The sequence below is a fragment of the Electrophorus electricus genome, chromosome 1 (assembly GCF_041902795.1).
Source record: "Electrophorus electricus isolate QZ-2024a chromosome 1, ASM4190279v1, whole genome shotgun sequence".
Classification (NCBI taxonomy): Eukaryota; Metazoa; Chordata; class Actinopteri; order Gymnotiformes; family Gymnotidae; genus Electrophorus; species Electrophorus electricus.
The window spans coordinates 2904904-2919353 of record NC_137497.1 but is presented as its reverse complement, the minus strand read 5'-3'; the positions used below and the strand labels follow the sequence as shown (position 1 = coordinate 2919353).

Sequence of the window (14450 nt, the reverse complement as noted above, 5' to 3'; positions counted from 1 at the left end):
CCCAGTTTTATTTTCTTGTGGGAAGGCATGATGGCATTATACAATTAACTACAATTAGTGACATTTAAACAAATCCATTTGCTGATCCATTTGCACTTCTGATTAGGGAGATGAACCACTGGGCCTCCGCTATATATATGGATGGAAAGTTCAGACTTTTAAGCCACTTATTTTGCCAAATCTTATTTACACAAATTTAATTTCCTAGAAACTAAATAAATTGTTGAGGACTAGAGTATCTTTGAGGTCATCCACAGCAATACTTTTCTGATGATGGTTTATAATTTGGTGCTTTTAAATGGCAAACAGTTTCTCATTTAAGGTGACAGTATTATGTAATCATTACTCCTTAGCATATATAACATGAAGTGTTAGCAGCTGTATAGTGCTATATGGTTTATAGTTTTTTCTTTTAAAGCATATTTGTTAACTGTGTTTTATTATTTCAGTTCTACATTTGTTTTTTAATGGTCACTGTGGAGTTTTTCAGAAGTAGGTCTATGTATCTTCCTTGTGTTGACAGGACTCAAATTCAATGGCTATGCAAGCGCTTCTGAATTAATAGTAGGAGGAACCAGTTTATATATAAAAAAGTACGTTTAAATCATAACATTCATTCCAATGGGTTCTAAAGAGTGTATACTACTATTACTACTATTAATAATAATAATAATCATAATATATCTTCTCATGTTGAGATGAGTGTGGAAAAATTAGGAAGTAGAAGATCTTCATGGTTTTTTTTTTCCCTCATATACGCATGCTGATGAGAGTGTAATTAAAGCTAGATCATTAATGTCCCGCCAAAGGGTTGCATTCCCAAATGGCTTCTTTAGTGTTCCCTTAATTAAATGTTAATTAGCCAGCATGAAACACCCCATTCCTGTCCAAATGAACAAGTGCAGACAAAGCTGGAGTTTGAGAAAAAAAGAAAAAGACATTGAATTCCTCATATCATTCAGGTCATCAGGGGTTTGATAATTAGTCGACAAATTAAAAGCACAACATGGTGCCTGTGGTGGAGAAAAACCTTTTCAGGTTGGAATAGAGCTACAGGCAGGAAACCGAACACAGCAGACTAGTTTTGTCTCCGGTATGGTCAAAATCCAAGAGATGCACAGCTGACTACAGAGCGGTCCTGCAATTTAAGGTTGGTCAGAAAGCACAGGTGAATGAGCCCCTGGGCTGTTGACGCAGACTGCTTGGACAAATGTTCCCTCCCTCATCCTTGGGGAGAATTTTTTGTCAGTATCATCACCATCAGCACATAAAGCTTCTCTGAAATATTAGCTGACTACACAGAAATGGTTTGACATTGCTGTATCAGAAATACAGTGACGTGATAAATTATGGATGAGACCCAGGAAGTTGACTTCCCTTGCATGTGCATGCGTGCGAGAGAGACATAAGCCGTGCTTGCTTAAGCGCGTTCAATGTGCTTCGGCTTTCAGTACTATGGTCTCCTATGTATAAAAACAAAACAAAAAACTATAGAAACCAGCCTTTCACACTTATAAAGGGGGAGACCACTTTGTAAGTCAAATGCCTGATTATATAGCTTCCAACGAGGCATCTGCTCCTCACTGAAGCCAGAACTCTGGGCACTTAATTAAACCAAACAAACGAGTAAATGAACTGCACTCACAGGGAACGAAAGTGGCATAAGAAAGGAGTGCAAAATAGGGGCTTTACATTAGCAGTCTCACCTTGACTCCTCTTGTTAAAAGATAAACAAACAATAAATCATCATCTGATTGTGGTGCACAAAGTACGCTCGCCGTCCAAAGGAAATTTGACTTGCCTTTGAGAATCAGGCATGTTTATCATCAAAAGGAAGCAATGCAGTTTGTCACTGCATCAGTAGATTCATGACACGAGGCGGATTAGTGCCTCCCAGCTCCGTGTTATTAATCTGCTTTTGGCTTTGTGTTGGCTGTTTGCTATCACCTTGTTTAAAGGCCATAGTGAAGTTTGGGCAGAAACTGCCAAATGTCTTCTAGAAAAATTATTTATAGCACTTTCAGCCTGCTTGGAAACAAAGATGTTTTGTACACATTTGTCCCATTTCAGATAATTAGAAAATGAGGGCCAAAATCATCCTAAAATATCAGCTGCATGTAAAACAACTATAATATTGATCAGATCCAGTTAGACCAGGTTAGAGGAGAGGAACTGGCCATGGTGATTCATTTGGTTAGCCCATACAACGTAGTCAGAGGATAGAGACAACTTACATCAAATATACAAATGAGAACCCCTTGTGCTGTCAGCCATGTCTGATTCTGATCACCAGTGATACCAAACAGACTGATGTACAAAATGTTTTATTACTCAGAAACAGATGCCTCACGCTGAACTGAAGTGCTGATATGCACGGCTTTAGCATTGGAGGACTCCTTAATAATGAAATGAAAATATAGAAGAGAATTTAAAAGGCCCATATGCGGGGGGGGGTTACACTAGAAATCAGGACTGGATGCCAGTCCATAAACTTCAGTATTCACACACAGCACTGATCAAAGCCTAGAATATAAACTACTTCAGTGAAACAGCAAGGGTTGGAGAACTGAGCCACTCTCTACTAAGGAGCAGACGCTAAAGCTGCTCAGCTGAGCAAAGACCATGGTGGGGGGTTAAATGGAGCAACCTGACTGTCTCCTCCCTCTGCTGTTAAGGCTCACTCTTCCACCGGCTCTTCCCCTTCCTTTCCCCTCTTGTCTTGTTAGTCCCAGAGTTTGATTTGTCCGTCCCAGCCGCAGGTGATGACCTTGGAGGTCTCGTGGGGGTGCCAGAGGGCGCTGATGCACACCTTGTCGTGTGCCTTGATTCGGTGGTACAGCTTGGTGGTCTTCCAGTCCCAGATGTTCAGCTTCCCATCAGCATCACCAGACACCACATAACTACAGTTGGGGGCGATGAGACAAGCACATTATGGCAGCACAGCACAATGATACTGCGTCCACTTTAGACTTACGGTAGATCCATTACTGGAAAGAGAGTCATGTGACTGAGGAGAGCACTTACCTCATATCGGGAGAGAAGTCCACCTGGCAGGCATACCCGGCAACCATGTGGCCCTTAAACACTTCCTTCTTGTTGAGCCTGAATCGATTCTGGGCTCCAACTATCAGGATCTGATTATCCATGGACTGACAGGCTAGCCATTTGCCTACAAGAAAGCAAGCAGACATACAGATAAAGATATCCAGTTCAAAACTGTGCAGTGGTGAACTAAACTTTGTAATGGTAGCAGGGCTGTTTCTAAAGCCAGCTGAGTATCTGATGTGCTCTCGACTCAGACGTCTGCCCACGTGAAGAGTAAGGCAAAGGCAGATCAGCACACAAAATCCCCCTCAAAAGAGAACAAACACGTGTGACGGAGGAGAAAAAAGCAACCTCCACCTGCCTTGATACACATGGCTGTCAGCGAGATCAAAGGTGGTGTTGGCCACTGAAGTAGCGATCCCTTTGATCAGCTCGAGTGAACGCTCGAGTTGGCATTCGAGTGCGTACTTCAGCCGCAAAACAGCTGCTTTTTATCTATCGTGTGTTCGGCGGCTCCCCTCTCAGTCTGCATGAGCCCCACATTAGACCCACTGCATAGTCAGTTAAAACTTGCACCAGCCTGCTTGGCTCCCCCTAACGGCGTACGGGCCCAAGCCCTTCAATGCACGCTTTCAAGGAAAATAGAAATTGAAAACAAAAGAAAATAGACTAATATATATAAATAAATAAAGCATTTAGAAGGCTATTTACTCATGAGCAGGAGAAAAAGAAAAGAAAGAATAAGGGAAGAGAGGTGAGGAAGAGTTCATTTTTCTGCCTCTTTTCCATTTCCTTCCTACAGTTTGGTCTTTATGTGAGTGAGAGAGTACGTAAGATTTCCATAAATCATGCACTACCAGGAAGGAAACAAGATGTGTAAAAACAAAATCTGAGAACTCCGCATGAGACACTGGGGGAAAGAGAAATGGAGTTGAAAAATAACATTTGAAAGGCAAAAAATGCGCACAACTACTCACTTTGGGGACAAAGAATTTAATGGAAGTCTGAAAGTGGAAAGGAAAGTGGGTGTGTGCATGTGCATGCAGAGGAGGTATTGTACCAGTGAAGCAATGCCCAAGCAAAAGCACACTCACCACTGGGTGATAACGTCACCGCAGGCATCGAATGCATACTGGGCTCTGCAATGTACTTGAAATCCACTGGAATGTCCCTAAAAAAACGAGAGCAGGTGTTGATGAAAACCAGACACCTTCAGTTCATGCAACGTGAGTGCATTTAATGTTTAGCACCAAACTATGGTGTAGAGGAAGCAGACCGGGCCACTCGACCTGCACAAACAAGTGCAAATGATGTGGAGCTACATTTTTAAATATTTGAGCCTCAAACTTATTTTATTGTGGTTTTCCTCCTTTTCTTTCTGTTCTGGCTGTGTAACTAAACACTCCTGATTAGCCAGTGCCACTCTGTTGACAAAGAAGGTAAATTTGTCATCTTTCCTACCCCAAAGAGAGACAGTGGGTTTTGTAGTCCTTCTCAGACTACAAAACGCAAATACTGGCAGAAGCTACAAAATCTACTGAGAAAAATGTAGCTTGTAAGACAATGATACTGCAGTCCAGTCTTATCCTCATCCGTCTCACCACCTAGGGAGCACATGTCAGTGTGGAGTGACTCAAAAAAAAAAGAGAAAATCTCCAGAAAGTGGAGATTTAAACAGTTAAGACAGTGTATTGATGTGAAAATTCATAAAAAGGCAATGTCGCACAGAAGTTAACAGCAAATTAATGTCTCATAGCTAATGACACTAGGACAACAAAAAAGAAAATGTGAAAAAGTTCATGTTCTCCTTGATCCATTACACTACTAACAAATCAGATTAATATATTCTCCAAGAGAACTGTACTGCCTGCCTTGAAGTGATATTGGTTTTAGATACAATTTTCTGACAAAAATGACTAATTACTTACAATGGAAGCTCCAAGTTTACTTTTTATCCAGAAAATTAATTCAAGTACCATTGGTCAGACTGTAAATCAGATGAAAAGCTATGAAAATAATTACCAAAGAGTATTCTAAAGGAAATTGGGGCTAAAGTTGTAGGGATGCACAAGATAGGGCAAAGTCACACAAAATAGTATTCAAGTGTTTGGATATACCATTAAGTGCTACTGGATCAACTGTGAGGACATGGAGCTGCATCATGCCTAGACATGGCCGAACCCAAAAACTGCTACATTCATCACATCTGAGAGTAATTGCCCTGTGCCACACACTATACGATACATGATATTTAATGCCTATTTAAAAAGTTACCGTGGCAATAATTAGTGCCCCAGTGTCAAACTACCACCAAGGCCTAAGCTGAAAGCCAATCAACATCTACATGTAAATAAGTCCACTCTAAAGACTCTCGCCAAGAGACAGATAACTGACTAACCCCAGGTGTTCTATATTTTTGCAGAGGGTTGTTCAATTATGAATCTCTATCGCCATATGCAAATTAGGACAAAATGCAGTAGCACCATATAATCACTGTAAAAGGGTTAAATGTGCCAGTAATTCACATATGAATGTGGAATCTTGTTATTGCAGTGCTATTTGTTATTAATATCTTGTTAAATCTGGCAGTAGGTTTTATGAATTCACTACAGTATCAGAGCAAGAAGGGGACTTGTGAAGGAAAACCACAGAGAGAACATCAATAACTCTGAAGGAGCTACACAGTTCAGTGACTGAGACTGGAGTGAAAATACAATTGTCTATAGCACTTGAGACGGAAATGGAGGTTTTTGGCACTTTCAAAATGCTGCGTGTGCACCACTGCCCGTTCCACAACATTTCTTCAACTGTGACGTATGAGAGAGGCAGCATCATATGCGGGGACGCTTTTCTTCAGCAGAAGCTGGGCTTCTTGTTATAAAGAGAGTTACGAGGACAAATGCATAGTGCAAATGCAGATAAGTACTGCAGAAAAACCTGCTTCAGTCTGCTAAAAAGCTAAAGCTTGGGTGAAGTTTCAGCTTTCAGCAGGAAATGATCCCACGCTCAAGGCCAAAGCAATTTAGGAGTGGATGAACAACACAAAAGGTGAGTGAGCTGAACTCAGCCAAGCCAAAGTCCGGATCTCCAACCAACTGAAAATTGGACGTACGATTTGGAAGCTGTTCTATAAGCATTATCCAACCAACCTGAACAACCTGGAGTAAATCTGCAAGGAAGAAAGAGAAAAGCTGTTAACTGCAGCTGTTATTGGTAGCAAAAGTACTGCTACCAAGAACTTGGGTGAAGGGGCTGAGTACACATTTTTAATTATTTTTTTAAAGATCTGCTGACAAATGATGAATATGAAAATTAAAGTTATATCACTAAAAATACTGACTGCAACCACCCACCCACACGTGCTGCCAACCAAGTAGACAGACACACACACACAGTCCTTACACAAGGTTCTTATTTAAAAAGAAAACTATTACAAGTGTCTTGGAATTGAGCTGACAACCACCCTTCCTGTAGCAATCTATCAGGTAATCAGCAAGTGAAAGAACATAGCCTAGGCTTTGTGCTGTTGCTTTCACAAAGGCCTGCGCTATGGAATTACTAGGAGCTCCCATCTTCCCCTGCTTTCACTCTGCCAGCAGCTCTGGAGGGAAAAATAGGTAAATGACATATGGGTGTGTAAGTGATTCAAGATTTATTCTATTCACCAAAGAAAACCACACCATCACATTTCACTGTGGACAAATTTTCCACCTTTTCCCCACAGCACTGATTCATCATCTCTCTCTTTCTTGCTCTTTACGCATGCACACACACACACACACACTCACACACACATTGTGAGTCTGAATACTAGACACCCAACACAACAGACAAATCCACGTTATGGTTCAGCAAAGCACACTGTGCTGAAATCTTTGCTGGCCAAGCTGGGGGGGGAGGGGGGGCAGCAACAATAAAGCTTCTAGAAATGCAGCTCAAGAGCAGAAACCTCTACAAACCAGCCACTCTGAAGATGTTCCTCACTGAGTGTGAACGTGTGTGCACGCATGTGCAAGCAAAGATGGTCATTTTTTCCCACACCTCTGCCCATGGCATTGTTAGGAAACCAACATTCTTCCATATTAAAACAGTGCATTTGCTTAATGTCTTTTACAGATTATACTGCACACAGATGTTGACATGGCCAGCTGGAGCGTGTCTATACACACAGTTTAAGTCAATGTTTTGCATTTGAAAATGAAAAATTTCAAATATGCATCTAAAAACTTTCCCAATATGCACTGAATCCAACTACTGCTGGCCAATTCTGCATTTGACTCACACATTAACCAGCAACCCATCAAGTTCAGTGTGGTCACATACAACACACCGAGTTAAAATGAATATGAGAAACAAAAGGTTGTTCATTCATATGTGAATGTGGCACCGCCCACTCACCACTCCCACACGCGCAAGCTTGTCATCGGAGGTGCTGACGAAGCGGCGGTTCTCGTCCACAAACGTGATGGTGTTGACGGCTCCCAGGTGGCGGTCATACTCCTGCACCACCTCCCCAGAGCGGATGTCCCACTAGGTAGGTGACAGCGGGGCAGGAACAGGGCTTTATTCTCCACACACACACACACACACACACACACACACACACACACACACACACACACACACACACACACACACACACACACACACACACACACACACACACACACACACACACACACACACACACACACACTCTCTAATGTATCCCTACGGTAGCAGATCAGATGATGACTTTTGGTCTCTGCCTGTGACAGAGAGACTGCTGAGATGGAGCTGGAGGCTGAGGGAAGGAGAGGTGAGTAGTTTTTCAGCTTTGATTATTTACTCCCATCATGTTTGCTGCTGAAGGACTGCACTCATTCACTCTCCTCCTCAACTTCTCCCTCATGTGAATCTATCCATCCTTCAGTACCCCTCCTCCTCACATTGCACACACACACACACACACACACACACACACACACACTCTCTCCTTCTATTGAGGGAAGCACAGAGCGTGAAATAAGGTCCTGTCTTCAGATTTACTGAGGGTAACCAAGGCTTCTCTTGGGTGTGGGTTTGGGGATGTGCGAGCATGCATGTGTGGACAGTCTAACACCTAAAAACTAACAGCAAGATGAACGCTAAGGACAGTCTCAGGCAGTCTAACTCAGGCATGTGCACACGTACACCCCCCCATGTATGCATTTAGCTTACCTGCACAATCTTCTTGTCCGACATTCCGGCAACAAACAGGTTTTGTTTATCCTCGTCTGAGTTAAACTTTACACAGTAGGGGACTTTCCTGTTAGTGAACCTGGAGATGCACTGACCTGAAGGCAGAAGGAATTCTGTCAGAGTGGCCAGCACACACCAACAACCTCCACCCCTCAACCTCTTTCAGCACACAGGAGGTGCACTCCTCTCCCCAGAGGAGTACGGGGTGGGAAGGAAGCAGGCCGCCTGAATGAGTGAATCCTAAGCTCAGACACGGATGGCACTGATCAAAGCACAGCGGTGCGAGTTACTCCACATCCGGTTTCAGAATCTGACCCAAGAACAATCCTGTGCGCCCTGTACGAGTGGCTCCTCCTACTGGAGGAGCAGAGAGAAGGGACGAGTATATGCTGGTGAAGGAGATTCCCATCCGTCCAGAGACACGACTGGCAGAGTGCTCTTCTTTAAAGACCCCAGCTACAGAAAAGTTGCATGCCAACTCAATGTGAGAGAAACACTTCGAAGCTAGGGAGGCACAGAAAACAGGTTGGTCTCCAAAAGGTGTGTGCGTGGTGCTCGCCTGTCTCAGAGTCCCACAGCTTGAGGTAGCGATCGTAACCAGCGCTGAGGAATTGAGTTCCAGCGTTGTTGAAGCAGATGTCGCGCACTGCCTTACTGTGACCTGCAGCAAGGAGAAGGGCCATGGAGAAAGCAAGCCATTAGCATTTGCCTTCATCTGTTCTGACACTGTTGTGTCCCGGACAAGCACATATAATAAGGTAGACTGAGATCACCAGCGGAAAATGACATGAGAACAAGAAGTATAATGTGACAGTACATGTGAGAGAGACCGCGAAAGAGAGAGATACACCGACAGAGTATCCTGCTCTATTCTTTTTTCTTTGTACATGGAACATGTGTGACAGTTATGAGACAAAACTTGCTGTGGACCACCCAGCACTGGTTTGGAGGGGTTTCTGCAACAGCTGGCGAATGTAACCGGGGCGGTGCCCCACAGATACTGGCTTGGGTAGCAGGGACCCCTTAACGACGCCTCCAGTGAGCCGGTGTTCATGCTGCGGGGCTTGATCGCCCGGCAACCGCCTCCCTCTCACCTCAGCGGAAACAAAGGGCCAAGCACGGCCAAGAGCCAAGATCTGCGTTCACTGCAGCCACACGTGGCAGCACAATCTATCAGCACTTCAAGAAGAAAGCTAGCACTGAAGGAACAGGCCGACAAGCCGTGCTAATGAGGGCTGGCAGTCACCAATTAGCACGAGGGCATCTGCATAATTCTAATTAGCGACAGAACATACTCAGCTGTTGCTATTGACACTGATGTTCATGACATCCGTTTTGATCCTGCAGACAAGTGTGCAGAGTTAAGGCATCTGTGCACTGATGCACGTTCACACTTCACTCTCTGTCCACCCTTTTTAACAGCCCTCTCCACAAACCACGTCTCTGTGGTTTTCTCCACCATGTGCACACTGTTGAATAATACACGATGGATGCATTTCGACAAGCATAACCGGACCAGTGGAAAAGCCCGTTTGGACTTTACTCCACTTCGTCTATAGGCTGGGAAAACATCAGAAGATTCTGTACACGTTACCTGCACGCTCCCTTAGAAACCATAACACAAGCAAAAACATTCTGGTGGTATCTGACAAAGCTCAATAAACAGAACAGAGGAGGGAGAGACAGAGGGAAGCAGGGAAAGAGGGAGAGACATTGATCAGAGGGCACCGTGTTCTGAGAGCCTTTCATGTTCTCAAGCTCAGTCTCATCAATTCTCTGCCTTGAGGTGCAAACAAAATAATATCACTATATTCATCTGGAGCACCACATCTTTCTGCAGGTAGATTGCAAACCTGAGTTCTTTTCCTTTAAAATTTGTGCCCTAAATGTCCTTTTACAACAGCGCTCTAAGATGGAGCCAAGAGCTTTCTGGATTATGAAACAGCTACTCAGGAAACACCCCTTCTTACCAATAAATGTCCGTAAGCACCTCCTGCCACTGTAGACTTCCCAAAGCTACAAAAGGAAAAAAGAGCTTTAAATGCCATGCAACACAGATATGACAAATGGCAGAAACTGGAAGCAGTGCTAAAATGTCTTCCCAGGAAACAGTGCGTAAATGTTTGCGTGGGTTGGCTGGTGGACACATCCATGATCTCTTCTTAAATTCTGCTTTCAGCAATTTGAAATGATTGCTAGCATGGCTGAAGAAAGCAAAGGCAATCAGCAAGCTAGGGCAAATAGATCAAATTAATCACACTGCAGAGTGGGCTAAGAACAAAATGCTCCAAATTATGAAGATGACCCAACATTTGAACTCTGCTTTGCTGTCCTCTGTGCAGAGCCGCCCATACAGAGTGAACTGTCCAGGGATTTGTTTCACAATAAATGACCACATTTCCCACCGTTAATAGAATGAGCCTGGACTGATGCTTTTTACACCATAACGAACAGTGGAGAAGTGGTAACAGAAGCATCAGGCTTTGACACGGGTACTGAAGTGCTCTACTAACTTCAGTAGCACCCTGACCGGTTTTCTGTACATATTTAATGTAAAATGGGGGCATTTCAACAGCAAGCTCACTTTGCTAGCTTAAGCGCAAATATTTTTGATTTCACACAGACATAACTGACATCACACAATGTATTCACATTCAAAGTTTAGATGCCAATACAATGTGACGCGAACAGACAACAGCTACAAGGTTCTTGACTTGGGATTGGCACTGGGAACAGAAAAGAATGTGGGGGAGCTGATCTCAAATCAACATTCTGACACTTGCTAAAATAAAGGAAGTGCTCTGAGGCTCACACACAGATGGAGAGATGAAGAAAGAAAGAAAGAAAGGGATAGAAGAAAGGAGGAGCAAGAAAATAAGGAGAGAGACAGGTATGTTGACCTCCAGTGCTCCAGAAAACATCGTGAGTGAATATCAGACCAGGCTAAGGAGTTCACAAGTCTAAACGGAAAACACCAATCATGTTGAAAGCAGACATTATGTGAGACAGGGTAAATCTAATCCTAATCAAGACTTGAGCCAATTCATTAACTGCAAAATTAAAACCAAAATTATGTTTGTGTTTCTCTCACTGGCTGATGCTTTAGAACACTGCAAGTCACAAACGGGAGTATTTTTCACATGAACGTCCCAACCACTGCATACGTCCGGGGCCCTCTAATTGTAGCTGATAGCCCTGGTGAACGTACTCTGTGTTCTAACAAATCACAGCTACTCAAACTTCCTGACCAATCACAGACATGCATTCTAACTTTGTAATGTAATACACTACTCACGGTTCATTTGAATTAATACTTGTGACCATAGTACCACTCCTAAGATAAATCTACAAATCAATTACATTATAGTATATTGATTGAATATACAATTTCTTTCCCTTTTTTAAAAATAGTTTATAAAGCACCCTTGGCTAGAAAAGTCCAATATAAATGTAACAATGATTTCATAGAGACTAAACTGAACACAGGATGTATTCCAGCTCAAGTATTAGTGCAATCTCTATTCAAAATAGCTGAAATTAATATTTTGTTCATATTGTGCCACTTCGTAAAAACACTTGCATTCAAAAACGGCACCATGTAGGCAAGTAATTTCTCCAGATATTTCCCACCAAGCATAAAAGCATCCTCCCCTGTAATGCATTTCCCTTTCGCTCTCTCACTCCCAAATACATGCACAAAACTAATTTGTCATTCCATCATCATTATGCACACTATTAGATAATTAATCAGAGTCGGTCTACTCTCACTCATAAATGCAGATGTGCACGCATGTGAACATGCGCGCACATGTGAATGCACAAGAACACACACACGCCTCCTCACCTTGGTGTGCCTGGTCCAGACGTGCAGCTGCTTCTTGGGCAGGTAACATTTGTCGTGTGTTTCCGCCAAGCGCAGGTTAATGCCCACGTCCTGCGGGACGTGCAGGTACGAGCGGCCCTGGTAGTCATACGCGTCTTTGACTGTGGAGCGAAGACACATCAAAGGGTGAGGAAAGAGGCTTTTATCCATTTCAACAAAAAGAAAATCAGAGAAACTTGAGAGGGATTATGGTAGTCCTGCTAGCTTTAAGAAAGTAACGGGAGCTGAACAAATTCATGCTGTGGACAAAAGTAAATCTGACTCTGTGAAGCGTAATTGGTTGGAACAGCTGCCATGTGTCTTACCGTGTAGAATGGTTTTCTCCTCAGCAAAGGCCTCTTCCTCATTCTTGCCTCTTTTCTGCCTCTTTGCCGTGATTTTGTCCAGCTCCTTCTGATCCTCCTATCAAACAGAATATGATGGAGTGGGATCCTCAAAGTGCAATTGAAGTAAATTATATATAAACGCGCTGCCTAGGCTAAACCTAGCCTTTATGTTGTGAAGTAACGGCTAACAAATTTGGATTAGACAGCCTGCCAAAAGGTGCAAAGCAAGCAAATATAAAAACAAAAACAAACAAAAAAAACCCAAGTGATTATCATAGAGTGTAAGGAACCCATGTGGGCAAACTCTGACTTCTGAAGGTTTGGCCACGTCCTTCTCATCCTGATACTTGGCCCAGGGCCCCAAGAAGCTGTCGATCTCTGACGCGTCTCCCCCTTTCACACGCTTCCTCTTCTCCTTCTTTAGGCCCGACTCAAACACGGTCAACCCTGTGGAGAACAGATGTGCACAGCTGCAAAGAACTGTCCAAGCAGCAACAGGGAAGGTGGGATGGGGTGGTTGTAGCTTCAGGCAGACCCACAACCAATTGCAACCAATGAGCAGAGAAAAACCAGGTCATGTCTAGTACCTTTCTTTTTCTCTGCTTCCTCCACTGCTCCTATGTAGCTGCTCGATGAGACTTGACTGCTGTCCACAGATGGTCTAACGCATACCCTATTAAAATATAGTGAGCATCTTGTGCTCAGAAATAAAGATTTAAACTAAGTATGAATATTTCATAATACTCAATATAACTAGTGTGGTGAGAATACTGACAGCACTGGCTATTGCACCATGATCAAATCATTCTGAGACACAAATTCTCTTTAGTAAATGTAAAAGATGCATGTCCCTTACCGAAAGTGGAAAACGTCCTTCTTTGTTGTTCAAACATGAAATCGTTGACATGGGCGGGCTCAGCATATCCAGAAAGCATGTTCCTTGGCGCAGCCATTTGCTGCGTTTTGAATGGATTAACTGGTCCAAACTACAACACACAGAGGACGGGGCTTTACGTTAAACAAAACACTGAAATGGTTCCTTTACCGCATATAAACTCTCTTGACCGTGACCTTACCTCGGGTGCAAACATGGTTTCGTAAGTAGGGTTGTAGAGGAGCTCTTTGAGTGAGGGATCAATGTGTGTGCCCGTCTCAACATCTTCCTGCAATACAGCAACACGAAGACATAGTAAATTAACAATCTAGATGGCCAACGAACGCTGGTTATTTAAGAAGTCAGGAAATAACGAAGCTAGGCAACATTAATGAAGGATATTATTAAGATAGCCACTTAGCTAGCTACTTTGCAAGCTATTTACACATTGTGTTACTTCATGATATTCTTAGTTACGCTAGCGTTGTTGTCTTTTAGGCGGCACACCACACTTCATGTCACCGTATATGAGTCCTATATAAAGGTTTTAAACATAACCACACGAAGAAACTCGCGTCAAATAAAATTTATCTAGGTAGCGTTAACTAGCTGAGCAAGTTATTTAGCTAGGTTAGCTAACTAGCTAATCGAGCTACCGTTAGCGAGTAAGCTAGTTAGCGTTAGCTACCCAGACATGCTAGCCGACATGTACCATACCTTGACGGCGACCTCAGGTGCTGAATTAAGAACAGATAAACTCGTCTTTCTTCCAAATTTTAAAGGCTGAAGATGTGAGACTGCGTCTAGGTCTACTTTCTCGTGACTTGTATTGGGCTGATTCATTTTCTGATTCCGAATCACTCCCGTATGCAGCGAGACAACCTGCCACTATCGGCATCTTGAATGTTGTTGGTGTTCGTCACGAACATTAATATCATTCATTAATGTTGCCAGGTTCGTTATTTCCTGACTTTTGATTTTGAACTTTGAAGAATACATCAGCTTTGATTAAATGATTGAATGTGATTTAGTAATTCAAAAGAATTCTGTTTTCACTTCTGTTCAAACTTCTGTACTGCCTCTAAGTAGAAAACAAAGGAAT

At 43.0% G+C, this 14450-nt stretch overlaps 1 pseudogene across 1 annotated transcript; it reads right to left on the bottom strand.

Moving 5' to 3' along the window:
* Positions 1–2339: 2339 nt before the first annotated feature.
* LOC118240889 (pre-mRNA-processing factor 17-like) lies at positions 2340–14246 on the bottom strand (annotated as a pseudogene). Its single transcript, XR_014117368.1, has 13 exons — positions 14066–14246; positions 13551–13637; positions 13331–13460; positions 13062–13147; positions 12785–12921; positions 12502–12550; positions 8825–8926; positions 8624–8721; positions 8245–8424; positions 7444–7575; positions 4140–4216; positions 3025–3169; positions 2340–2900 (listed from the first exon to the last, which is right to left on the bottom strand). The product of XR_014117368.1 is annotated as a pre-mRNA-processing factor 17-like (transcript).
* Between the last annotated feature and the right edge of the window lie 204 nt (positions 14247–14450).